The sequence below is a fragment of the Pelophylax lessonae genome (genome assembly GCF_965119305.1).
Source record: "Pelophylax lessonae genome assembly, chromosome: 1".
Lineage (NCBI taxonomy): Eukaryota > Metazoa > Chordata > Amphibia > Anura > Ranidae > Pelophylax > Pelophylax lessonae.
The window spans coordinates 2,126,966-2,154,608 of NC_138768.1; positions in this window are offsets into that span (position 1 = coordinate 2,126,966).

Below are 27,643 nucleotides of genomic sequence, written 5' to 3' on the forward strand. Positions count from 1 at the left end.
GGTGCTCCCCTAAATCCCAGCTACCTTACTGGCTATTAACATTTATAGGTAAAGTTGATCCAGGGAATAGCCGATTGCCTCTCGGGGGATCAGGAAGGAATTTTTCCCCCTGCTAGAGCAAATTTGATTGTGCTTTGCAGGGGTTTTTCGCCTTCCTCTGGATCAACTGTGGGTTCCTCTCCTGGACCTCACCTACCTAAATTCATCTTCCACCAAGGGTGGCAGTGCCTCTTTCCAGGCTTCGCTACCCTCCTTACCTACTACCACGGGGCTGCTTGTGCCCCACGCTCCATCTGCCCACCCAGCACCACACCCAGTGTGGTGGTGCTCCCCCAAGTCCCAGCTACCTGACTGGCTACTAACATTTATAGGTAAAGTTGATCCAGGGAATAGCCGATTGCCTCTCGGGGGATCAGGAAGGAATTTTTCCCCCTGCTAGAGCAAATTTGATTGTGCTTTGCAGGGGTTTTTCGCCTTCCTCTGGATCAACTGTGGGTACCTCTCTCGCACCTCACCTACCTAAATTCATCTTCCACCAAGTGTGGCAGTGCCTCTTCCCAGGCTCCGCTACCCTCCTTACCTACCACCACAGGGCTGCTTTGGCCCCACGCTCCATCTGCCCACCCAGCACCACACCCAGTGTGGTGGTGCTCCCCCAAGTCCCTGCTACCTGACTGGCTACTAACATTTATAGGTAAAGTTGATCCAGGGAATAGCCGATTGCCTCTCGGGGGATCAGGAAGGAATTTTTGCCCCTGCTAGAGCAAATTTGATTGTGCTTTGCAGGGGTTTTTCGCCTTCCTCTGGATCAACTGTGGGTACCTCTCCCGCACCTCACCTACCTAAATTCATCTTCCACCAAGGGTGGCAGTGCCTCTTTCCAGGCTCCGCTACCCTCCTCACCTACCACCACGGGGCTGCTTTGGCCCCACGCTCCATCTGCCCACCCAGCACCACACCCAGTGTGGTGGTGCTCCCCCAAGTCCCAGCTACCTGACTGGCTACTAACATTTATAGGTAAAGTTGATCCAGGGAATAGCCGATTGCCTCTCGGGGGATCAGGAAGGAATTTTTGCCCCTGCTAGAGCAAATTTGATTGTTCTTTGCAGGGGTCTTTCGCCTTCCTCTGGATCAACTGTGGGTACCTCTCCCGGACCTCACCTACCTAAATTAATCTTCCACCAAGGGTGGCAGTGCCTCTTCCCAGGCTCCGCTACCCTCCCAACCTACCACCACGGGGCTTCTTGGGCCCCACGATCCATCTGCGCACCCAGCACCACACCCAATGTGGTGGTGCTCCCCCAAGTCCCAGCTACCTGACTGGCTACTAACATTTATAGGTAAAGTTGATCCAGGGAATAGCCGATTGCCTCTCGGGGGATCAGGAAGGAATTTTTGCCCCTGCTAGAGCAAATTTGATTGTTCTTTGCAGGGGTCTTTCGCCTTCCTCTGGATCAACTGTGGGTACCTCTCCCGGACCTCACCTACCTAAATTCATCTTCCACCAAGGGTGGCAGTGCCTCTTTCCAGGCTTCGCTACCCTCCTTACCTACCACCACGGGGCTGCTTGGGCCCCACGCTCCATCTGCCCACTCAGCACCACACCCAGTGTGGTGGTGCTCCCCCAAGTCCCAGCTACCTGACTGGCTACTAACATTTATAGGTAAAGTTGATCCAGGGAATAGCCGATTGCCTCTTGGGGGATCAGGAAGGAATTTTTGCCCCTGCTAGAGCAAATTTAATTGTGCTTTGCAGGGGTTTTTCGCCTTCCTCTGGATCAACTGTGGGTACCTCTCCCGCACCTCACCTACCTAAATTCATCTTCCACCAAGGGTGGCAGTGCCTCTTTCCAGGCTTCGCTACCCTCCTTACCTACCACCACGGGGCTGCTTGGGCCCCACGCTCCATCTGCCCACTCAGCACCACACCCAGTGTGGTGGTGCTCCCCCAAGTCCCAGCTACCTGACTGGCTACTAACATTTATAGGTAAAGTTGATCCAGGGAATAGCCGATTGCCTCTTGGGGGATCAGGAAGGAATTTTTGCCCCTGCTAGAGCAAATTTAATTGTGCTTTGCAGGGGTTTTTCGCCTTCCTCTGGATCAACTGTGGGTACCTCTCCCGCACCTCACCTACCTAAATTCATCTTCCACCAAGGGTGGCAGTGCCTCTTTCTAGGCTCCGCTACCCTCCCAACCTACCACCACGGGGCTTCTTGGGCCCCACGATCCATCTGCGCACCCAGCACCACACCCAATGTGGTGGTGCTCCCCCAAGTCCCAGCTACCTGACTGGCTACTAACATTTATAGGTAAAGTTGATCCAGGGAATAGCCGATTGCCTCTCGGGGGATCAGGAAGGAATTTTTGCCCCTGCTAGAGCAAATTTGATTGTTCTTTGCAGGGGTCTTTCGCCTTCCTCTGGATCAACTGTGGGTACCTCTCCCGGACCTCACCTACCTAAATTCATCTTCCACCAAGGGTGGCAGTGCCTCTTTCCAGGCTTCGCTACCCTCCTTACCTACCACCACGGGGCTGCTTGGGCCCCACGCTCCATCTGCCCACTCAGCACCACACCCAGTGTGGTGGTGCTCCCCCAAGTCCCAGCTACCTGACTGGCTACTAACATTTATAGGTAAAGTTGATCCAGGGAATAGCCGATTGCCTCTTGGGGGATCAGGAAGGAATTTTTGCCCCTGCTAGAGCAAATTTAATTGTGCTTTGCAGGGGTTTTTCGCCTTCCTCTGGATCAACTGTGGGTACCTCTCCCGCACCTCACCTACCTAAATTCATCTTCCACCAAGGGTGGCAGTGCCTCTTTCTAGGCTCCGCTACCCTCCTCACCTACCACCACGGGGCTGCTTGTGCCCCACGCTCCATCTGCCCACCCAGCACCACACCCAGTGTGGTGGTGCTCCCCCAAGTCCCAGCTACCTTACTGGCTACTAACATTTATAGGTAAATTTGATTCAGGGAATAGCCGATTGCCTCTCTGGGGATCAGGAAGGAATTTTTGCCCCTGCTAGAGCAAATTTGATTGTGCTTTGCAGGGGTTTTTCGCCTTCCTCTGGATCAACTGTGGGTACCTCTCCCGCACCTCACCTACCTAATTTCATCTTCCACCAAGGGTGGCAGTGCCTTTTTCCAGGCTCCGCTACCCTCCTCACCTACCACCACGGGGCTGCTTGGACCCCACGCTCCATCTGCGCACCCAGCACCACACCCAGTGTGGTGGTGCTCCCCCAAGTCCCAGCTACCTGACTGGCTACTAACATTTATAGGTAAAGTTGATCCAGGGAATAGCCGATTGCCTCTCGGGGGATCAGGATGGAATTTTTGCCCCTACTAGAGCAAATTTGATTGTGCTTTGCAGGGGTTTTTCACCTTCCTCTGGATCAACTGTGGGTACCTCTCCCGGACCTCCCCTACCTAAATTAATCTTCCACCAAGGGTGGCAGTGCCTCTTCCCAGGCTCCGCTACCCTCCCAACCTACCACCACGGGGCTTCTTGGGCCCCACGATCCATCTGCGCACCCAGCACCACACCCAATGTGGTGGTGCTCCCCCAAGTCCCAGCTACCTGACTGGCTACTAACATTTATAGGTAAAGTTGATCCAGGGAATAGCCGATTGCCTCTCGGGGGATCAGGAAGGATTTTTTGCCCCTGCTAGAGCAAATTTGATTGTGCTTTGCAGGGGTTTTTCGCCTTCCTCTGGATCAACTGTGGGTACCTCTCCCGGACCTCACCTACCTAAATTCATCTTCCACCAAGGATGGCAGTGCCTCTTTCCAGGCTCCGCTACCCTCCTTACCTACCACCACGGGGCTGCTTGGGCCCTATGCTCCATCTGCCCACCCAGCACCACACCCAGTGTGGTGGTGCTCCCCCAAGTCCCATCTACCTGACTGGCTACTAACATCTATAGGTAAAGTTGATCCAGGGATTAGCCGATTGCCTCTCGGGGGATCAGGAAGGAATTTTTGCCCCTGCTAGAGCAAATTTGATTGTTCTTTGCAGGGGTCTTTCGCCTTCCTCTGGATCAACTGTGGGTACCTCTCCCGGACCTCACCTACCTAAATTCATCTTCCACCAAGGGTGGCAGTGCCTCTTTCCAGGCTCCGCTACCCTCTTCACCTACCACCACGGGGCTGCTTGGCCCCACGCTCCATCTGCTCACCCAGCACCACACCCAGCGTGGTGGTGCTCCCCCAAGTCCCAGCTACCTGACTGGCTATTAACATTTATAGGTAAAGTTGATCCAGGGAATAGCCGATTGCCTCTCCGGGGATCAGGAAGGAATTTTTGCCCCTGCTAGAGCAAATTTGATTGTGCTTTGCAGGGGTTTTTCCGCCTTCCTCTGGATCATCTGTGGGTACCTCTCCCGGACCTCACCTACCTAAATTCATCTTCCACCAAGGGTGGCAGTGCCTCTTTCCAGGCTCCGCTACCCTCCTTAACTACCACCACGGGGCTGCTTGTGCCCCACGCTCCATCTGCCCACCCAGCACCACACCCAATGTGGTGGTGCTCCCCCAAGTCCCAGCTACCTGACTGGCTAATAACATTTATAGGTAAAGTTGATCCAGGGAATAGCCGATTGCCTCTTGGGGGATCAGGAAGGAATTTTTGCCCCTGCTAGAGCAAATTTGATTGTGCTTTGCAGGGGTTTTTCGCCTTCCTCTGGATCAACTGTGGGTACCTCTCCCGGACCTCACCTACCTAAATTCATCTTCCACCAAGGGTGGCAGTGCCTCTTTCCAGGCTTTGCTACCCTCCTTAACTACCACCACAGGGCTGCTTAGGCCCCACGCTCCATCTGCCCACCCAGCACCACACCCAGTGTGGTGGTGCTCCCCCAAGTCCCAGCTACCTGACTGGCTACTAACATTTATAGGTAAAGTTGATCCAGGAATAGCCGATTGCCTCTCGGGGGATCAGGAAGGAATTTTTGCCCCGCTAGAGCAAATTTGATTGTGATTTGCAGGGGTTTTTCGCCTAACTCTGGATCAACTGTGGGTTCCTCTCCCGGACCTCACCTACCTAATTTCATCTTCCACCAAGGGTGGCAGTGCCTCTTCCCAGGCTCCGCTACCCTCCTCACCTACCACCACGGGGCTGCTTGGGCCCCACGCTCCATCGGCCCACCCAGCACCACACTCAGTTTGGTGGTGCTCCCCCAAGTCCCAGCTACATGACTGGCTATTAACATTTATAGGTAAAGTTGATCCAGGGAATAGCCGATTGCCTCTCGGGGGATCAGGAAGGAATTTTTCCCCCTGCTAGAGCAAATTTGATTGTGCTTTGCAGGGGTTTTTCGCCTTCCTCTGGATCAACTGTGGGTTCCTCTCCTGGACCTCACCTACCTAAATTCATCTTCCACCAAGGGTGGCAGTGCCTCTTTCCAGGCTTCGCTACCCTCCTTACCTACTACCACGGGGCTGCTTGTGCCCCACGCTCCATCTGCCCACCCAGCACCACACCCAGTGTGGTGGTGCTCCCCCAAGTCCCTGCTACCTGACTGGCTACTAACATTTATAGGTAAAGTTGATCCAGGGAATAGCCGATTGCCTCTCGGGGGATCAGGAAGGAATTTTTGCCCCTGCTAGAGCAAATTTGATTGTGCTTTGCAGGGGTTTTTCGCCTTCCTCTGGATCAACTGTGGGTACCTCTCCCGGACCTCACCTACCTAAATTCATCTTCCACCAAGGGTGGCAGTGCCTCTTTCCAGGCTCCGCTACCCTCCTTACCTACCACCACGGGGCTGCTTGGGCCCTATGCTCCATCTGCCCACCCAGCACCACACCCAGTGTGGTGGTGCTCCCCCAAGTCCCATCTACCTGACTGGCTACTAACATCTATAGGTAAAGTTGATCCAGGGATTAGCCGATTGCCTCTCGGGGGATCAGGAAGGAATTTTTGCCCCTGCTAGAGCAAATTTGATTGTTCTTTGCAGGGGTCTTTCGCCTTCCTCTGGATCAACTGTGGGTACCTCTCCCGGACCTCACCTACCTAAATTCATCTTCCACCAAGGGTGGCAGTGCCTCTTTCCAGGCTTCGCTACCCTCCTTACCTACCACCACGGGGCTGCTTGGGCCCCACGCTCCATCTGCCCACTCAGCACCACACCCAGTGTGGTGGTGCTCCCCCAAGTCCCAGCTACCTGACTGGCTACTAACATTTATAGGTAAAGTTGATCCAGGGAATAGCCGATTGCCTCTTGGGGGATCAGGAAGGAATTTTTGCCCCTGCTAGAGCAAATTTAATTGTGCTTTGCAGGGGTTTTTCGCCTTCCTCTGGATCAACTGTGGGTACCTCTCCCGCACCTCACCTACCTAAATTCATCTTCCACCAAGGGTGGCAGTGCCTCTTTCCAGGCTCCGCTACCCTCCTCACCTACCACCACGGGGCTGCTTGTGCCCCACGCTCCATCTGCCCACCCAGCACCACACCCAGTGTGGTGGTGCTCCCCCAAGTCCCAGCTACCTTACTGGCTACTAACATTTATAGGTAAATTTGATTCAGGGAATAGCCGATTGCCTCTCTGGGGATCAGGAAGGAATTTTTGCCCCTGCTAGAGCAAATTTGATTGTGCTTTGCAGGGGTTTTTCGCCTTCCTCTGGATCAACTGTGGGTACCTCTCCCGCACCTCACCTACCTAATTTCATCTTCCACCAAGGGTGGCAGTGCCTTTTTCCAGGCTCCGCTACCCTCCTCACCTACCACCACGGGGCTGCTTGGACCCCACGCTCCATCTGCGCACCCAGCACCACACCCAGTGTGGTGGTGCTCCCCCAAGTCCCAGCTACCTGACTGGCTACTAACATTTATAGGTAAAGTTGATCCAGGGAATAGCCGATTGCCTCTCGGGGGATCAGGATGGAATTTTTGCCCCTACTAGAGCAAATTTGATTGTGCTTTGCAGGGGTTTTTCACCTTCCTCTGGATCAACTGTGGGTACCTCTCCCGGACCTCACCTACCTAAATTAATCTTCCACCAAGGGTGGCAGTGCCTCTTCCCAGGCTCCGCTACCCTCCCAACCTACCACCACGGGGCTTCTTGGGCCCCACGATCCATCTGCGCACCCAGCACCACACCCAATGTGGTGGTGCTCCCCCAAGTCCCAGCTACCTGACTGGCTACTAACATTTATAGGTAAAGTTGATCCAGGGATTAGCCGATTGCCTCTCGGGGGATCAGGAAGGAATTTTTGCCCCTGCTAGAGCAAATTTGATTGTTCTTTGCAGGGGTTTTTCGCCTTCCTCTGGATCAACTGTGGGTACCTCTCCCGGACCTCACCTACCTAAATTCATCTTCCACCAAGGGTGGCAGTGCCTCTTTCCAGGCTCCGCTACCCTCTTCACCTACCACCACGGGGCTGCTTGGCCCCACGCTCCATCTGCTCACCCAGCACCACACCCAGCGTGGTGGTGCTCCCCCAAGTCCCAGCTACCTGACTGGCTATTAACATTTATAGGTAAAGTTGATCCAGGGAATAGCCGATTGCCTCTCCGGGGATCAGGAAGGAATTTTTGCCCCTGCTAGAGCAAATTTGATTGTGCTTTGCAGGGGTTTTTCCGCCTTCCTCTGGATCATCTGTGGGTACCTCTCCCGGACCTCACCTACCTAAATTCATCTTCCACCAAGGGTGGCAGTGCCTCTTTCCAGGCTCCGCTACCCTCCTTACCTACCACCACGGGGCTGCTTGTGCCCCACGCTCCATCTGCCCACCCAGCACCACACCCAATGTGGTGGTGCTCCCCCAAGTCCCAGCTACCTGACTGGCTAATAACATTTATAGGTAAAGTTGATCCAGGAATAGCCGATTGCCTCTCGGGGGATCAGGAAGGAATTTTTGCCCCGCTAGAGCAAATTTGATTGTGATTTGCAGGGGTTTTTCGCCTAACTCTGGATCAACTGTGGGTTCCTCTCCCGGACCTCACCTACCTAAATTCATCTTCCACCAAGGGTGGCAGTGCCTCTTCCCAGGCTTTGCTACCCTCCTTACCTACCACCACCGGGCTGCTTGGGCCCCACGCTCCATCTGCCCACCCAGCACCACACCCAGTGTGGTGGTGCTCCACCAAGTCCCAGCTACCTGACTGGCTACTAACATTTATAGGTAAAGTTGATCCAGGGAATAGCCGATTGCCTCTCCGGGGATCAGGAAGGAATTTTTGCCCCTTATAGAGCAAATTTGATTGTGCTTTGCAGGGGTTTTTCGCCTTCCTCTGGATCAACTGTGGGTACCTCTCCCGGACCTCACCTACCTAAATTCATCTTCCACCAAGCGTGCCAGTGCCTCTTTCCAGGCTCCGCTACCCTCCTCACCTACCAACACGGGGCTTTTTGGGCCCCACGCTCCATCTGCCTACCCAGCACCACACCCAGTGTGGTGGTGCTCCCCCAAGTCCCAGCTACCTGACTGCCTATTAACATTTATAGGTAAAGTTGATCCAGGGAATAGCCGATTGCCTCTCGGGGGATCAGGAAGGAATTTTTCCCCCTTCTAGAGCAAATTTGATTGTGCTTTGCAGGGGTTTTTCGCCTTCCTCTAGATCAACTGTGGGTACCTCTCCTGGACCTCCCCTACCTAAATTCATCTTCCACCAAGGGTGGCAGTGCCTCTTTCCAGGCTCCGCTACATTCCTTACCTACCACCACGGGGCTGCTTTGGCCCCACGCTCCATCTGCCCACCCAGCACCACACCTAGTGTGGTGGTGCTCCCCCAAGTCCCAGCTACCTGACTGGCTATTAACATTTATAGGTAAAGTTGATCCAGGGAATAGCCGATTGCCTCTCGGGGGTTTAGGAAGGAATTTTTCCCCCTGCTAGAGCAAATTTGATTGTGCTTTGCAGGGGTTTTTCGCCTTCCTCTAGATCAACTGTGGGTACCTCTCCCGGACCTCACCTACCTAAATTCATCCTCCACCAAGGGTGGCAGTGCCTCTTTCCAGGCTCCGCTACCCTCCTTACCTACCACCACGGGGCTTTTTGGGCCCCACGCTCCATCTGCCCACCCAGCACCACACCCAGTGTGGTGGTGCTCCCCCAAGTCCCAGCTACCTGACTGGCTATTAACATTTATAGGTAAAGTTGATCCAGGGAATACCCGATTGCCTCTAGGGGGATCAGGAAGGAATTTTTCCCCCTGCTAGAGCAAATTTGATTGTGCTTTGCAGGGGTTTTTCGCCTTCCTCTGGATCAACTGTGGGTACCTCTCCCGGACCTCACCTACCTAAACTCATCTTCCACCAAGGGTGGCAGTGCCTCTTCCCAGGCTCCGCTACCCTCCTTATTTACCACCACGGGGTTTTTTGGGCCCCACGCTCCATCTGCCCAGCCAGCACCACACCCAGTGTGGTGGTGCTCCCCCAAGTCCCAGCTACCTGACTGGCTATTAACATTTATAGGTAAAGTTGATCCAGGGAATAGCCGATTGCTTCTCGGGGGATCAGGAAGGAATTTTTGCCCCTGCTAGAGCAAATTTGATTGTGCTTTGCAAGGGTTTTTCACCTTCCTCTGGATCAACTGTGGGTACCTCTCCCGGACCTCACCTATCTAAATTCATCTTCCACCAAGGGTGGCAGTGCCTGTTTTCAGGCACCGCTACCCTCCTTACCTACCACCACGGGGCTTCTTGGGCCCCACGCTCCATCTGCCCACCCAGCACCACACCCAATGTGGTGGTGCTCCCCCAAGTCCCAGCTACCTGACTGGCTACTAACATTTATAGGTAAAGTTGATCCAGGGAATAGCCGATTGCCTCTCGGGGGATCAGGAAGGAATTTTTGCCCCTGCTAGAGCAAATTTGATTGTGCTTTGCAGGGGTTTTTCGCCTTCCTCTGGATCAACTGTGGGTACCTCTCCCGGACCTCACCTACCTAAATTCATCTTCCACCAAGGGTGGCAGTGCCTCTTCCCAGGCTCCGCTACCCTCCTTACCTACCACCACGGGGGTGCTTGGGCCCCACGCTCCATCTGCCCACCCAGCACCACACCCAGTGTGGTGGTGCTCCCCCAAGTCCCAGCTACCTGACTGGCTATTAACATTTATAGGTAAAGTTGATCCAGGGAATAGCCGATTGCTTCTCGGGGGATCAGGAAGGAATTTTTGCCCCTGCTAGAGCAAATTTGATTGTGCTTTGCAAGGGTTTTTCACCTTCCTCTGGATCAACTGTGGGTACCTCTCCCGGACCTCACCTACCTAAATTAATCTTCAACCAAGGGTGCCAGTGCCTCTTTCCAGGCTCCGCTACCCTCCTCACCTACCACCACGGGGCTGCTTTGGCCCCACGCTCCATCTGCTCACCAAGCACCACACCCAGTGTGGTGGTGCTCCCCCAAATCCCAGCTACCTGACTGGCTATTAACATTTATAGGTAAAGTTGATCCAGGGAATAGCCGATTGCCTCTCGGGGGATCAGGAAGGAATTTTTGCCCCTGCTAGAGCATATTTGATTGTGCTTTGCAGGGGTTTTTCGCCTTCCTCTGGATCAACTGTGGGTATCTCTCCTGGACCTCACCTACCTAAATTCGTCTTCCACCAAGGGTGGCAGTGCCTCTTTCCAGGCTCCGCTACCCTCCTTACCTACCACCACGGGGCCGCTTGGGCCCCACGCTCCATCTGCCCACCCAGCACCACACCCAGTGTGGTGGTACTCCACCAAGTCCCAGCTACCTGACTGGCTACTAACGTTTATAGGTAAAGTTGATTCAGGGAATAGCCGATTGCCTCTCGGGGGATCAGGAAGGAATTTTTCCCCCTGCTAGAGCAAATTTGATTGTGCTTTTCAGGGGTTTTTCGCCTTCCTCTGGATCAACTGTGGGTACCTCTCCCGGACCACACATACCTAAATTCATCTTCAACCAAGGGTGGCAGTGCCTCTTCCCAGGCTCCGCTACCCTCCTTACCTACCACCACGGGGCTGCTTGGGCCCCAGGCTCCATCTGCGCACCTGTGGTGCTCCCCCAAGTCCCAGCTACCTGACTGGCTATTAACATTTATAGGTAAAGTTGATCCAGGGAATAGCCGATTGCCTCTCGGGGCATCAGGAAGGAATTGTTGCCCCTGCTAGAGCAAATTTGATTGTGCTTTGCAGGGGTTTTTCGCCTTCCTCTGGATCAACTGTGGGTACCTCTCCCGGACCACACATACCTAAATTCTTCCACCAAGGGTGGCAGTGCCTCTTTCCAGGCTCCGCTACCCTCCTTACCTACCACCACGGGGCTGCTTGGGCCCCACGCTCCATCTGCCCACCCAGCACCACACCCAGTGTGGTGGTGCTCCCCCAAGTCCCAGCTACCTGACTGGCTACTAACATTTATAGGTAAAGTTGATCCAGGGAATAGCCGATTGCCTCTCGGGGGATCAGGAAGGAATTTTTGCCCCTGCTAGAGCAAATTTGATTGTGCTTTGCAGGGGTTTTTCGCCTTCCTCTGGATCAACTGTGGGTACCTCTCCCGGACCTCACCTACCTAAATTCATCTTCCACCAAGGGTGGCAGTGCCTCTTCCCAGGCTCCGCTACCCTCCTTACCTACCACCACGGGGGTGCTTGGGCCCCACGCTCCATCTGCCCACCCAGCACCACACCCAGTGTGGTGGTGCTCCCCCAAGTCCCAGCTACCTGACTGCCTATTAACATTTATAGGTAAAGTTGATCCAGGGAATAGCCGATTGCTTCTCGGGGGATCAGGAAGGAATTTTTGCCCCTGCTAGAGCAAATTTGATTGTGCTTTGCAAGGGTTTTTCACCTTCCTCTGGATCAACTGTGGGTACCTCTCCCGGACCTCATCTACCTAAATTAATCTTCAACCAAGGGTGCCAGTGCCTCTTTCCAGGCTCCGCTACCCTCCTCACCTACCACCACGGGGCTGCTTTGGCCCCACGCTCCATCTGCTCACCAAGCACCACACCCAGTGTGGTGGTGCTCCCCCAAATCCCAGCTACCTGACTGGCTATTAACATTTATAGGTAAAGTTGATCCAGGGAATAGCCGATTGCCTCTCGGGGGATCAGGAAGGAATTTTTGCCCCTGCTAGAGCATATTTGATTGTGCTTTGCAGGGGTTTTTCGCCTTCCTCTGGATCAACTGTGGGTATCTCTCCTGGACCTCACCTACCTAAATTCGTCTTCCACCAAGGGTGGCAGTGCCTCTTTCCAGGCTCCGCTACCCTCCTTACCTACCACCACGGGGCCGCTTGGGCCCCACGCTCCATCTGCCCACCCAGCACCACACCCAGTGTGGTGGTACTCCACCAAGTCCCAGCTACCTGACTGGCTACTAACGTTTATAGGTAAAGTTGATTCAGGGAATAGCCGATTGCCTCTCGGGGGATCAGGAAGGAATTTTTCCCCCTGCTAGAGCAAATTTGATTGTGCTTTGCAGGGGTTTTTCGCCTTCCTCTGGATCAACTGTGGGTACCTCTCCCGGACCTCACCTACCTAAATTCATCTTCAACCAAGGGTGGCAGTGCCTCTTCCCAGGCTCCGCTACCCTCCTTACCTACCACCACGGGGCTGCTTGGGCCCCAGGCTCCATCTGCGCACCTGTGGTGCTCCCCCAAGTCCCAGCTACCTGACTGGCTATTAACATTTATAGGTAAAGTTGATCCAGGGAATAGCCGATTGCCTCTCGGGGCATCAGGAAGGAATTGTTGCCCCTGCTAGAGCAAATTTGATTGTGCTTTGCAGGGGTTTTTCGCCTTCCTCTGGATCAACTGTGGGTACCTCTCCCGGACCACACATACCTAAATTCTTCCACCAAGGGTGGCAGTGCCTCTTTCCAGGCTCCGCTACCCTCCTTACCTACCACCACGGGGCTGCTTGGGCCCCACGCTCCATCTGCCCACCCAGCACCACACCCAGTGTGGTGGTGCTCCCCCAAGTCCCAGCTACCTGACTGGCTACTAACATTTATAGGTAAAGTTGATCCAGGGAATAGCCGATTGCCTCTCGGGGGATCAGGAAGGAATTTTTGCCCCTGCTAGAGCAAATTTGATTGTGCTTTGCAGGGGTTTTTCGCCTTCCTCTGGATCAACTGTGGGTACCTCTCCCGGACCTCACCTACCTAAATTCATCTTCCACCAAGGGTGGCAGTGCCTCTTTCCAGGCTCCGCTACCCTCCTTACCTACCACCACAGGGCTGCTTGTGCCCCACGCTCCATCTGCCCACCCAGCACCACACCCAGTGTGGTGGTGGTCCCCCAAGTCCCAGCTACCTGACTGGCTACTAACATTTATAGGTAAAGTTGATCCAGGGAATAGCCGATTGCCTCTCGGGGGATCAGGAAGGAATTTTTGCCCCTGCTAGAGCAAATTTGATTGTGCTTTGCAGGGGTTTTTCGCCTTCCTCTGGATCAACTGTGGGTACCTCTCCCGGACCTCACCTACCTAAATTAATCTTCCACCAATGGTGGCAGTGCCTCTTCCCAGGCTTCGCTACCCTCCTTACCTACCACCACGGGGCTGCTTGGGCCCCACGCTCCATCTGCCCACCCAGCACCACACCCAGTTTGGTGGTGCTCCCCCAAGTCCCAGCTACTTGACTGGCTATTAACATTTATAGGTAAAGTTGATCCAGGGAATAGCCGATTGCCTCTCGGGGGATCAGGAAGGAATTTTTCCCCCTGCTAGAGCAAATTTGATTGTGCTTTGCAGGGGTTTTTCGCCTTCCTCTGGATCAACTGTGGGTACCTCTCCCGGACCTCACCTACCTAAATTCATCTAACACCAAGGGTGGCAGTGCCTCTATCCAGGCTCCGCTACCCTCCTCACCTACCACCACGGGGCTGCTTGTGCCCCACGCTCCATCTGCCCACCCAGCACCACACCCAGTGTGGTGGTGCTCCCCCAAGTCCCAGCTACCTGACTGGCTATTAACATTTAAAGGTAAAGTTGATCAAGGGAATAGCCGATTGCCTCTCGGGGATCAGGAAGGAGTTTTTCCCCCTGCTAGAGCAAATTTGATTGTGCTTTGCAGGGGTTTTTCGCCTTCCTCTGGATTAACTGTGGGTTCCTCTCCCGGACCTCACCTACCTAAATTCATCTTCCACCAAGGGTGGCAGTGCCTCTTTCCAGGCTCCGCTACCCTCCTTACCTACCACCACGGGGCTTTTTGGGCCCCACGCTCCATCTGCCCACCCAGCACCACACCCAGTGTGGTGGTGCTCCCCCAAGTCCCAGCTACCTGACTGGCTATTAACATTTATAGGTAAAGTTGATCCAGGGAATCGCCGATTGCCTCTCGGGGGATTAGGAAGGAATTTTTCCCCCTGCTTGAGCAAATTTGATTGTGCTTTGCAGGGGTCTTTCGCCTTCCTCTGGATCAACTGTGGGTACCTCTCCCGGACCTCACCTACCTAAACTCATCTTCCACCAAGGGTGGCAGTGCCTCTTCCCAGGCTCCGCAACCCTCCTCACCTACCACCACGGGGCTGCTTGGGCCCCACGCTCCATCTGCCCACCGAGCACCACACCGTGTGGTGGTGCTCCCCCAAGTACCAGCTACCTGACTGGCTACTAACATTTATAGGTAAAGTTGATCCAGGGAATAGCCGATTGCCTCTCGGGGGATCAGGAAGGAATTTTTCCCCCTGCTAGAGCAAATTTGATTGTGCTTTGCAGGGGTTTTTCGCCTTCCTCTGGATCAACTGTGGGTACCTCTCGCGGACCACTCATACCTAAATTCATCTTCCACCAAGGGTGGCAGTGCCTCTTCCCAGGCTCCGCTACCCTCCCTACCTACCACCACTGGGCTTCTTGGGCCCCACGCTCCATATGCCCACCCAGCACCACACCCAATGTGGTGGTGCTCCCCCAAGTCCCAGCTACCTGACTGGCTACTAACATTTATAGGTAAAGTTGATCCAGGGAATAGCCGATTGCCTATCGGGGGATCAGGAAGGAATTTTTGCCCCTGCTAGAGCAAATTTGATTGTGCTTTGCAGGGGTTTTACGCCTTCCTCTGGATCAACTGTGGGTACCTCTCCCGGACCTCACCTACATAAATTCATCTTCCACCAAGGGTGGCAGTGCCTCTTTCCAGGCTCCGCTACCCTCCTTACCTACCACCACGGGGCTGCTTGGGCCCCACGCTCCATCTGCCCACCCAGCACCACACCTAGTGTGGTGGTGCTCCCCCAAGTCCCAGCTACCTGACTGGCTACTAACATTTATAGGTAAAGTTGATCCAGGGAATAGCCAATTGCCTCTCGGGGGATCAGGAAGGAATTTTTGCCCCTGCTAGAGCAAATTTGATTTTGCTTTGCAGGGGTCTTTCGCCTTCCTCTGGATTAACTGTGGGTACCTCTCCCGCACCTCATCTACCTAAATTCATCTTCCACCAAGGGTGGCAGTGCCTCTTTCCAGGCTCCGCTACCCTCCTTACCTACCACCACGGGGCTGCTTGGGCCCCACGCTCCATCTGCCCACCCAGCACCACACCCAGTGTGGTGGTGCTCCCCAAAGTCCCAGCTACCTGACTGGCTACTAACATTTATAGGTAAAGTTGATCCAGGGAATAGCCGATTGCCTCTCGGGGGATCAGGAAGGAATTTTTGCCCCCGCTAGAGCAAATTTGATTGTGATTTGCAGGGGTTTTTCGCCTTCCTCTGGATCAACTGTGGGTTCCTCTCCCGGACCTCACCTACCTAAATTCATCTTCCACCAAGGGTGGCAGTGCCTCTTTCCAGGCTCCGCTACCCTCCTCACCTACCACCACGGGGCCGCTTGGGCCCCACGCTCCATCTGCCCACCCAGCACCACACCCAGTGTGGTGGTGCTCCCCCAAGTCCCAGCTACCTGACTGGCTACTCATATTTACAGGTAAAGTTGATCCAGGGAATAGCCGATTGCCTCTCGGGGGATCAGGAAGGAATTTTTGCCCCCGCTAGAGCAAATTTGATTGTGATTTGCAGGGGTTTTTCGCCTTCCTCTGGATCAACTGTGGGTTCCTCTCCCGGACCTCACCTACCTAAATTCATCTTCCACCAAGGGTGGCAGTGCCTCTTTCCAGGCTCCGCTACCCTCACCTACCACCACGGGGCCGCTTGGGCCCCACGCTCCATCTGCCCACCCAGCACCACACCCAGTGTGGTGGTGCTCCCCCAAGTCCCAGCTACCTGACTGGCTACTAACATTTATAGGTAAAGTTGATCCAGGAATAGCCGATTGCCTCTCGGGGGATCAGGAAGGAATTTTCCCCCTGCTAGAGCAAATTTGATTGTGCTTTGCAGGGGTTTTTCGCCTTCCTCTGGATCAACTGTGGGTACCTCTCCCGGACCTCACCTACCTAAATTAATCTTCCACCAAGGGTGGCAGTGCCTCTTCCCAGGCTCCGCTACCCTCCTTACCTACCACCACAGAGCTGCTTGGGCCCCATGCTCCATCTGCCCACCCAGCACCACACCCAGTGTGGTGGTGCTCCCCCAAGTCCCAGCTACCTGACTGGCTACTAACATTTATAGGTAAAGTTGATCCAGGGAATAACCGATTGCCTCTTGGGGGATCAGGAAGGAATTTTTGCCCCTGCTAGAGCAAATTTGATTGTGCTTTGCAGGGGTTTTTCGCCTTCCTCTGGATCAACTGTGGGTACCTCTCCCGGACCTCACCTACCTAAATTAATCTTCCACCAAGGGTGGCAGTGCCTCTTCCCAGGCTCCGCTACCCTCCTTACCTACCACCACAGAGCTGCTTGGGCCCCATGCTCCATCTGCCCACCCAGCACCACACCCAGTGTGGTGGTGCTCCCCCAAGTCCCAGCTACCTGACTGGCTGCTTACATTTATAGGTAAAGTTGATCCAGGGAATAGCCGATTGCCTCTCGGGGGATCAGGAAGGAATTTTTGCCCCTGCTAGAGCAAATTTGATTGTGCTTTGCAGGGGTCTTTCGCCTTCCTCTGGATCAACTGTGGGTACCTCTCCCAGACCTCACCTACCTAAATTCATCTTCCACCAAGGGTGGCAGTGCCTCTTTCCAGGCTTCGCTACCCTCCTTACCTACCACCACGGGGCTGCTTGTGCCCCACGCTCCATCTGCCCACCCAGCACCAAACCCAGTGTGGTGGTGCTCTCCCAAGTCCCAGCTACCTAACTGGCTACTAACGTTTATAGGTAAAGTTGATTCAGGGAATAGCCGATTGCCTCTCGGGGGATCAGGAAGGAATTTTTGCCCCTACTAGAGCAAATTTGATTGTGCTTTGCAGGGGTTTTTCGCCTTCCTCTGCATCAACTGTGGATACCTGTCCCGGACCTCGCCTACCTAAATTCATCTTCCACCAAGGGTGGCAGTGCCTCTTTCCAGGCCCCGCTACCCTCCTTACCTACCACCACGGGGCTGCTTGGGCCCCACGCTCCATCTGCCCACCCAGAACCACACCCAATGTGGTGGTGCTCCCCCAAGTCCCAGCTACCTGACTGGCTACTAACATTTATAGGTAAAGTTGATCCAGGGAATAGCCGATTGCCTCTCGGGGGATCAGGAAGGAATTTTTCCCCCTGTTAGAGCAAATTTGATTGTGCTTTGCAGGGGGTTTTCGCCTTCCTCTGGATCAACTGTGGGTACCTCTCCCGGACCTCACCTACCTAAATTCATCTTCCACCAAGGGTGGCAGTGCCTCTTTCCAGGTTTCGCTACGCTCCTTACCTACTACCACGGGGCTGCTTGTGCCCCACGCTCCATCTGCCCACCCAGCTCCAAACCCAGTGTGGTGGTGCTCCCCCAAGTCCCAGCTACCTGACTGGCTACTAACATTTATAGGTAAAGTTGATCCAGGAAATAGCCGATTGCCTCTCGGGGGATCAGGAAGGAATTTTTGCCCCTTATAGAGCAAATTTGATTGTGCTTTGCAGGGGTTTTTCGCCTTCCTCTGGATCAACTGTGGCTACCTCTCCCGGACCTCACCTACCTAAATTCATCTTCCACCAAGGGTGCCAGTGCCTCTTTCCAGGCTCCGCTACCCTCCTCACCTACCACCACGGGGCTGCTTGGACCCCACGCTCCATCTGCCCACCCAGCACCACACCCAGTGTGGTGGTGCTCCCCCAAGTCCCAGCTACCTGACTGGCTGCTTACATTTATAGGTAAAGTTGATCCAGGGAATAGCCGATTGCCTCTCGGGGGATCAGGAAGGAATTTTTCCCTCTGCTAGAGCAAATTTGATTGTGCTTTGCAGGGGTTTATCGCCTACCTCTGGATCAACTGTGGGTACCTCTCCCGGACCTCACCTACCTAAATTCATCTTCCACCAAGCGTGCCAGTGCCTCTTTCCAGGCTCCGCTACCCTCCTCACCTACCACCACGGGGCTGCTTTGGCCCCACGCTCCATCTGCCCACCCAGCACCACACCCAGTGTGGTGGTGCTCCCCCAAGTCCCAGCTACCTTACTGGCTATTAACATTTATAGGTAAAGTTGATCCAGGGAATAGCCGATTGCCTCTCGGGGGATCAGGAAGGAATTTTTCCCCCTGTTAGAGCAAATTTGATTGTGCTTTGCAGGGGTTTATTGCCTTCCTCTGGATCAACTATGGGTACCTCTCCCGGACCTCACCTACCTAAATTAATCTTCAACCAAGGGTGGCAGTGCCTCTTTCCAGGCTCCGCTACCCTCCTCACCTACCACCACGGGGCTGCTTGGGCCCCACGCTCTATCTGCCCACCCAGCACCACACCCAGTGTGGTGGTGCTCCCCCAAGTCCCAGCTACCTGACTGGCTATTAACATTTATAGGTAAAGTTGATCCAGGGAATAGCCGATTGCCTCTCGGGGGATTAGGAAGGAATTTTTCCCCCTGCTAGAGCAAATTTGATTGTGCTTTGCAGGGGTTTTTCGCCTTCCTCTGGATCAACTGTGGGTACCTCTCCCGGACCTCACCTACCTAAACTCATCTTCCACTAAGGGTGGCAGTGCCTCTTCCCAGGCTCTGCTACCCTCCTCACCTACCACCACGGGGCTGCTTGTGCCCCACGCTCCATCTGCCCACCCAGCACCACACCCAGTGTGGTGGTGCTCCCCCACGTCCCAGCTACCTGACTGGCTATTAACATTTAAAGGTAAAGTTGATCCAGGGAATAGCCGATTGCCTCTCGGGGATCAGGAAGGAGTTTTTCCCCCTGCTAGAGCAAATTTGATTGTGCTTTTCAGGGGTTTTTCGCCTTCCTCTGGATTAACTGTGGGTTCCTCTCCCGGACCACACATACCTAAATTCATCCTCCACCAAGGGTGACAGTGCCTCTTTCCAGGCTCCGCTACCCTCCTTACCTACCACCACGGGGCTTTTTGGGCCCCAAGCTCCATCTGCCCACCCAGCACCACACCCAGTGTGGTGGTGCTCCCCCAAGTCCCAGCTACCTGACTGGCTATTAACATTTATAGGTAAAGTTGATCCAGGGAATAGCCGATTACCTCTCGGGGGATCAGGAAGGAATTTTTCCCCCTGCTAGAGCAAATTTGATTGTGCTTTGCAGGGGTTTTTCGCCTTCCTCTGGATCAACTGTGGGTACCTCTCCCGGACCTCACCTACCTAAATTCATCTTCCACCAAGGGTGGCAGTGCCTCTTCCCAGGCTCTGCTACCCACACTTATCTACCACCAAAGGTGACAATACCTCTTCCCAGGCTCTGTTGCCTATTAAATTTAACATCAAGGGCATGCTACCACCCTGAGTTTTGGCAGTGGAGCTTCCCCCCAGGCTCCATCTCCACTCACTCACCAACCCCCAGGGTTGTGCTGCTTTTTTTAAACCCCACCTACCTGAATCTATCTCAAAAAAAAGATGGCAATACCTCATACAAGGCTCTGCTATCTGCACTCTACCACCAAAGGTGACAAAGCCTCTTCTCAGGCTCCCTACCTACCACCAAGGGCATGCTACCACCCTGGGTGTGTCGTGAGTGTGGGCAGTGGAGCTTCCCCCCAGGCTCCATCTGCCCTCACTCACCAACCCCCAGGGTTTTGGTGCTTTCCCCAGACCCCACCTACCTGTATCCACCTCCCACAAAGAATGGTAATGCCTCTTACCAGGCTCTGCTAGCCGCACTCTACCACCAAGGGTGACAATGCCTCTTCCCAGGCTCCCCTACTTACACTACCTACCACCATAGTCATGCTACCACACCTGGATGTGGCATTAGTGTGAGCAGTGGGGCTTCCCCCCCAGGCTCCATCTGCCCTCACTTACCAACACCCAGGGTTGTGCTGCTTTCCCCAGACCCCACTAGAGATGTGCCGGTTTTCGGTAATTGGATTTATCGCGGTATTGTTATTGTATTCTTATCTGCTCTCCAAGTCTGACTTTTGCATTGATACATTTCAGTGATTTGGATGACTCATTCACTCAGCCAATAGAAACAGCTCTGGTAATATGATCCTAGATTGAGAGCTTAGCTCCTCCCTGTAACCAATCAGACGGCTCCCAGCATACACCCGCATGCTTCTTCCAGGGCTCAGCCAGAAACACTGCCTAATACAAGCAAGGATAGATGGATAGAATGATGGATAGAATGATGGATAGAATGATGGATAGAATGATGGATAGAATGATGGATAGAATGATGGATAGAATGATGGATAGAATAAGTTAGATATAGAATAAGTTAGATATAGAATAAGTTAGATATAGAATAAGTTAGATATAGAATAAGTTAGATATAGAATAAGTTAGATATAGAATAAGTTAGATATAGAATAAGTTAGATATAGAATAAGTTAGATAGAAAGAATAAGATGGATAGAATGATGGATAGAATGATGGATAGAATGATGGATAGAATAAGATAGATATAGAATAAGATGGATAGATGTGAGCCAGGCATAAAGCAATAGTAAAGTAATTTATAAATGAAAGCCCCGGTCCTCCTGTAGATTTAACCACTTCTGGACCGCAATGATTTGCCTCCTTAATGACCAGGTCATTGGATCGGAGCTGAGCGCCAGGACCAGTCATCACCAGGTAGACCAGACACTGCTTGATGGCTTATATTAGGTTTGGTTCACAGAGTCTGTACTGGCTGACTATATAATAATGTGAAAAAGTCAACCAAAGTCCCTAAATTCAGCAATGAAATTCAAGTGAGGTAGAAATTGAATAATTTAAATTTAATAATTGAATACCGTGATAATCTGTATACCGTGGCAAAACCTTAATCAATTAATTATAGCATGAAAATCTGATACCGTCAATAGCCTTGGCCCCACCTACCTGCATCCATCTCCCACAAAGAATGGTAATGCCTCTTACAAGGCTCTGCTAGCCACACTCTACCACCAAGAGTGACAATGCCTCTTCCCAGGCTCCCTACCTACCACCAAGGGCAGGCTACCACCCTGGATGTGGCGTGAGTGTGGGCAGTGGGGCTTCCCCCCAGGCTCCATCTGCCCTCACTCACCAACACCCAGAGTGGTGGTGCTTTCCCCAGACCCCACCCACCTGCATCCATCTCCCACAAAGGATGGCAATGCCTCTTCCCAGGCTCCGCTACCCTCCTCACCTACCACCACGGGGCTGCTTGGGCCCCACACTCCATCTGCCCACCCAGCACCACACCCAGTGTGGTGGTGCTCCCCCAAGTCCCAGCTACCTGACTGGCTACTAACATTTATAGGTAAAGTTGATCCAGGGAATAGCCGATTGCCTCTCGGGGGATCAGGAAGGAATTTTTCCCCCTGCTAGAGCAAATTTGATTGTGCTTTGCAGGGGTTTTTCTCCTTCCTCTGGATCAACTGTGGGTACCTCTCCAGGACCACACATACCTAAATTAATCTTCCACCAAGCTTAGACCCCACCTACCTGCATCCATCTCCCACAAAGGATGGTAATGCCTCTTACCAGGCTCACCTATCTACCTCACCTACCACCAAGGGTGTCAATGCCTCTTACCAGGCTCCCCTACCTACCACCAAGGGCATGCTACCACCCTGGGTGTGTCATGAGTGTGAGCAGTGGGGCTTCCCCCCAGGCTCCATCTGCTCTCACTCACCAACACCCAGAGTGGTGGTGCTTTCCCCAGACCCCACCTACCTGCGTCCATCTCCCACAAAGGATGGTAATGCCTCTTCCCAGGCTCTGCTAGCTGCACTCTACCACCAAAAGTGGCAATGCCTATTCCCAGGCTCCGCTACCCTCCTCACCTACCACCACGGGGCTGCTTGGGCCCCACGCTCCATCTGCCCACCCAGTACCACACCCAGTATGTGGTGGTGTTCCCCCAAGTCCCAGCTACCTGACTGGCTACTAACATTTATAGGGGAAGTTGATCCAGGGAATAGCCGATTGCCTCTCGGGGGATCAGGAAGGAATTTTTCCCCCTGCAAGAGCAAATTTGATTGTGCTTTGCAGGGGTTTTTCGCCTTCCTCTGGATCAACTGTGGGTACCTCTCCCGGACCACACATACCTAAATTAATCTTCCACCAAGCCTAGACCCCACCTACCTGCATCCATCTCCCACAAAGAATGGTAATGCCTCTTACCAGGCTCACCTACCACCAAGGGTGTCAATGCCTCTTACCAGGCTCCCCTACCTACCACCAAGGGCATGCTACCACCCTGGGTGTGTTATGAGTGTGAGCAGTGGGGCTTCCCCCCAGGCTCCATCTGCCCTCAATCACCAACACCCAGAGTGGTGGTGCTTTCCCCAGACCCCACCTACCTGCGACCATTTCCCACAAAGGATGGTAATGCCTATTCCCAGGCTCCGCTACCCTCCTCACCTACCACCACGGGGCTGCTTGGGCCCCACGCTCCATCTGCCCACCCAGCACCACACCCAGTGTGGTGGTGCTCCCCCAAGTTCCAGCTACCTGACTGGCTACTAACATTTATAGGTAAAGTTGATCCAGGGAATAGCCGATTGCCTCTTGGGGAATCAGGAAGGAATTTTTCCCCCTGCTAGAGCAAATTGTATTGTGCTTTGCAGGGGTTTTTCGCCTTCCTCTGGATCAACTGTGGGTTCCTCTTCCGGACCTCACCTACCTAAATTCATCTTCCACCAAGGGTGGCAGTGCCTCTTCCCAGGCTTTGCTACCCACACTAATCTACCACCAAAGGTGACAGTACCTCTTCCCAGGCTCTGTTGCCTATTAAATTTAACATCAAGGGCATGCTACCACCCTGGGTGTGTCCTGAGTGAGGGCAGTGGAGCTTCCCCCCAGGCTCCATCTCCACTCACTCACCAACCCCCCAGGGTTGTGCTGCTTTTCTTAAACCCCACCTACCTGAATCTATCTCCAAAGAAAGATTGCAATACAATACCTCATACAAGGCTCTGCTATCTGCACTCTACCACCAAAGGCGACAATGCCTCTTCCCAGGCTCCCTACCTACCACCAAGGGCATGCTACCACCCTGGGTGTGTCGTGAGTGTGAGCAGTGGGGCTTCCCCCCAGGCTCCATCTGCCCTCACTCACCAACATCCAGGGTTGTGCTGCTTTCCCCAGACCCCACTAGAGATGTGCCGGTTTTCGGTAATTGGATATATTGCGGTATTGTTATTGTATTCTTCTCTGCTCTCCAAGTCTGACTTTTGCATTGATACATTTCAGTGGGCTGGATGACTCATTCACTCAGCCAATAGAAACAGCTCTGGTAATATGATCCTAGAGCAGTGGTTCTTAACCTTGTTGGAGGTACTGAACCCCACCAGTTTCATATGCGCATTCACCGAACCCTTCTTAATTGAAAAAATAAAATATGATTTTTTCAAATTCAAAACATAGGTATATATTTAGGTATATATTTATACATAGGTGCACAAAATGAACAAAACCATTAAAAAACAAAACCATAATAAAAAAAGAAAAAAAAAAAAAAAAAAGGCTCCATAGCTCAGGGGTTAGAGCACTGGTCTTGTAAACCAGGGGTCGCGAGTTCAAATCTCGCTGGGGCCTCCCTGCAAGTGTTGGCGACTGTATCTCAAAAAACAAAACCATTAAGAACAAAGAACAAAACCATTAAAACATGGGGTGTCAGGAGGGCACACACTGGGGTGGGGGGGGGGGGTTGGGAGGTCATACCATGGGGTGTCAGGAGAGAACACACTGAGGGGGGAGGTGTTGGGAGGGCATACTATGGGGTATCAGGAGGGCACACACTGGGGGGGCTGGGAGGACATACCATGGGGTGTCAGGAGGGAACACGCTGGGGGGAGGTGTTGGGAGGGCATTCAATGGGGTATCAAGAGGAAACCTGCTGGGGGAGGTACAGGGGGCGGAGTGTCAAGTGTCTATGTGTAATGGCTGTGAGTTGTCCCGACCGCAGCTCTGATTTCCCGGGGTGCGCTCGGCCTCACAATCTTTAATATTTTCTCGGGGGGAGCAATTGCCCCTTTGTCCCCCCCGCCGAACCCTGGAGACTGACTCACCGAACCCCTGGGGTTCGATCGAACCCAGGTTAAGAACCACTGATCTAGAGGAGGGGATATCGAGTACAATCTCGGTATTTGCGGATGATACTAAACTAAGCATGCCAATATCTTCTATGCAGGATGTGGAAACCTTACAAGTGGACCTGAACAAAATAATGGGGTGGGGGGAGCGGGGGCAACTACATGGCAGATGAGGTTTAATGTTGGAAAATGTAAAGTAATGCACTTGGGCGTCAGAAACACGAAAGCAAGCTACTCACTAGGGGGGGAACCTCTGGGTGAGTCTAAAATGGAAAAGGACCTGGGGGTACTGGTAAACAACAGGCTTGGCAGTGGCATGCAATGCCAAGCCGCTGCAAGCAAAGCCAACAGAATACTGGGATGTATAAAAAAAGGGGTTCACTCCAGAAATAAAGAGATTATTCTCCCACTCTACAAGACTCTGGTCCGGCCACATCTGGAGTATGCTGTCCAGTTCTGGGCACCGATCCTCAGGAAGGATTTGCTGGAACTGGAGAGAGTCCAGAGAAGGGCAACAAAAATAATTAGGGGAATGGAGGACATCAGCTATGAGGAAAGACTCCGGGCACTGGGCTTATTCTCTCTGGAGAAGAGACGATTGAGGGGGGATATGATATCAATGTACAAATACTGTACTGGTGAGGACCCTAGCATAAGGAACAAACTCTTTAGAGAAAGGAGATACAATAAGACACGTGGCCACTCACTAAAACTAGAGGAAAGGCGGTTTAACCTTAAAATACGTAAGGGGTTTTTCACTGTAAGAGCAGTAAGGATGTGGAATTCTCTTCCACAAGCAGTGGTATCATCGAGGAGCATCGATAGTTTCAAAAAACGATTAGATGGGCACCTTAAAGCGGAGTTCCACCCTGGAATTTTCTTTTTTTTTTTAAATACCCCCGGGACAGTCAGGGTTAGTACATTCCACAATGGCTAGCCTCTGATCTGTCCCGGGTTGCACCTACCTGTTAGGACAAATACTTACCTTGAAAAAGTCTTGTCCAGCGCTGCCATCTCAGATGTGGGCAGCTTGAAGCCAGCACGATCCTCTTCGGCGTCCTCTTCCACCTTCTTCGGTCCCACGATGCCCTGCGCCGGCCCCGCCGTCACTTCCGGGCGTGCGCGTCATCCCTCCACAGCTTCTGGGCATGCCCAGAAGCTGTTTAGAAGGGGATGACGCGCGCGCCCCGGAACTGACGTCGGGGCCGGTGCAGGCGCAATGATTCATGGGAGCGATGACGTTCAGCTCCCAGGAATCATTGCAGAGCCAGGAAGTGACGACAGGCCGCGGCCGAGGAAGCAGGAAGAAGGAAGTAAGGTAAGTATATTTTCTTCGCTACGAGGTAAGTAAAGAAAAAAAAAATGCGATTAGCCATTTGTTTTTCAGGTGACCCGGAGCGAGAAGATGGAGGTAAGTATAAAATTAGGGTGGAACTCCACTTTAAAGACCACAACATACAGGGGTATACAATGTACAACATACAGGGGTATACAATGTACAACATACAGGGATATACAATGTACAACATACAGGGGTATACAATGTACAACATACAGGGGTATACAATGTACAACATACAGGGAGTATACAATGTACAACATACAGGGGTATACAACGTACAACATACAGGGAGTATACAATGTACAACATACAGGGGTATACAATGTACAACATACAGGGGTATACAATGTACAACATACAGGGGGTATACAATGTACAACATACAGAGGTATACAATGTACAACATACAGGGGGTATACAATGTACAACATACAGGGGGTATACAATGTACAACATACAGGGGGTATACAATGTACAACATACAGGGGGTATACAATGTACAACATACAGGGGGTATACAATGTACAACATACAGGGGTATATAATGTACAACATACAGGGGTATACAATGTACAACATACAGGGGGTATACAATGTACAACATACAGGGGGTATACAATGTACAACATACAGGGGGTATACAATGTACAACATACAGGGGGTATACAATGTACAACATACAGGGGTATACAATGTACAACATACAGGGGGTATACAATGTACAACATACAGGGGGTATACAATGTACAACATACAGGGGGTATACAATGTACAACATACAGGGGGTATACAATGTATAACATACAGGGGTATACAATGTACAACATACAGGGGGTATACAATGTACAACATACAGGGGGTATACAATGTACAACATACAGAGGTATACAATGTACAACATACAGAGGTATACAATGTACTAACACACACATCATAGGTTGAACTGGATGGACTGATGTCTTTTTTCAACCTCACAAACTATGTAACTAACCTTAACTATAACCACCTAACCCAAAGCCCCTAAACCTAAACCCTAATCTTAACCCTCACCCTTACCCTCACGCCCACCCTCCCCCTAATCCTAACCCTCTCCCTAACCTTAACCCTCACCCTAAACTTCTAACCCTAACCTCCTATCCCTAACCCTCTAACCCCCTAACCCTAAACCCCTAACCCTCACTCTAACCCCCTAACTGTAACCCTAACCCTAGCCCTTACCCTAAACCCTAATGTTAACCCTGGCCTTCAACCTAACCCTCCCCCTAATCCTAACCCCCTAACCCTCACCCTAACTTTCTAGCCCTAACCTTCTAACCCCCTAACCCTAAATTCCTAACCCTCTAACCCTAATCCCTAACCCTCACTCTAACCCTCACCCTAACCCCCTTACTGTAACCCTAACTCTAACCCTAGCCCAGACCCAAACCCTAGCCCTAACCCTTAACACTAGCCCTAACCCTACCCTTATCCCTAACCCTACCCCTATCTAACCCTCACCCTAACCCTAAATTCTAACCCTAAACCCCTAACCTCCCCCTTACCCAAACCCTATCCCCTAACTCTAATTACAAACCTAGTCCTAACCCTACCCTTAACTCTACACTCAAAACCTACCCCTAAACCTAAACCCTAACCTTAACCCTAACACCTCCCTAAACCCTAACCCCTAACCCCCAACCGTAAACCCTAACCTTAGCCCTAGCCCTAACCCTACCCCTAACCCCCATAACCCTAACTATAACCCTAGCCCTAAACCTAACCCATATATAACCCTAAATCTAACTCTAAACTCCTTAACCCTCACCCTAACTCTAAATCCAAACCCTAAACCTAACCCTAAACCATAACCCCCTAACACAAATTCCCTAACCCTAAGCCCAAACCCTAACCCTAAACCCTAAACTTCACCCTGAACCTAACC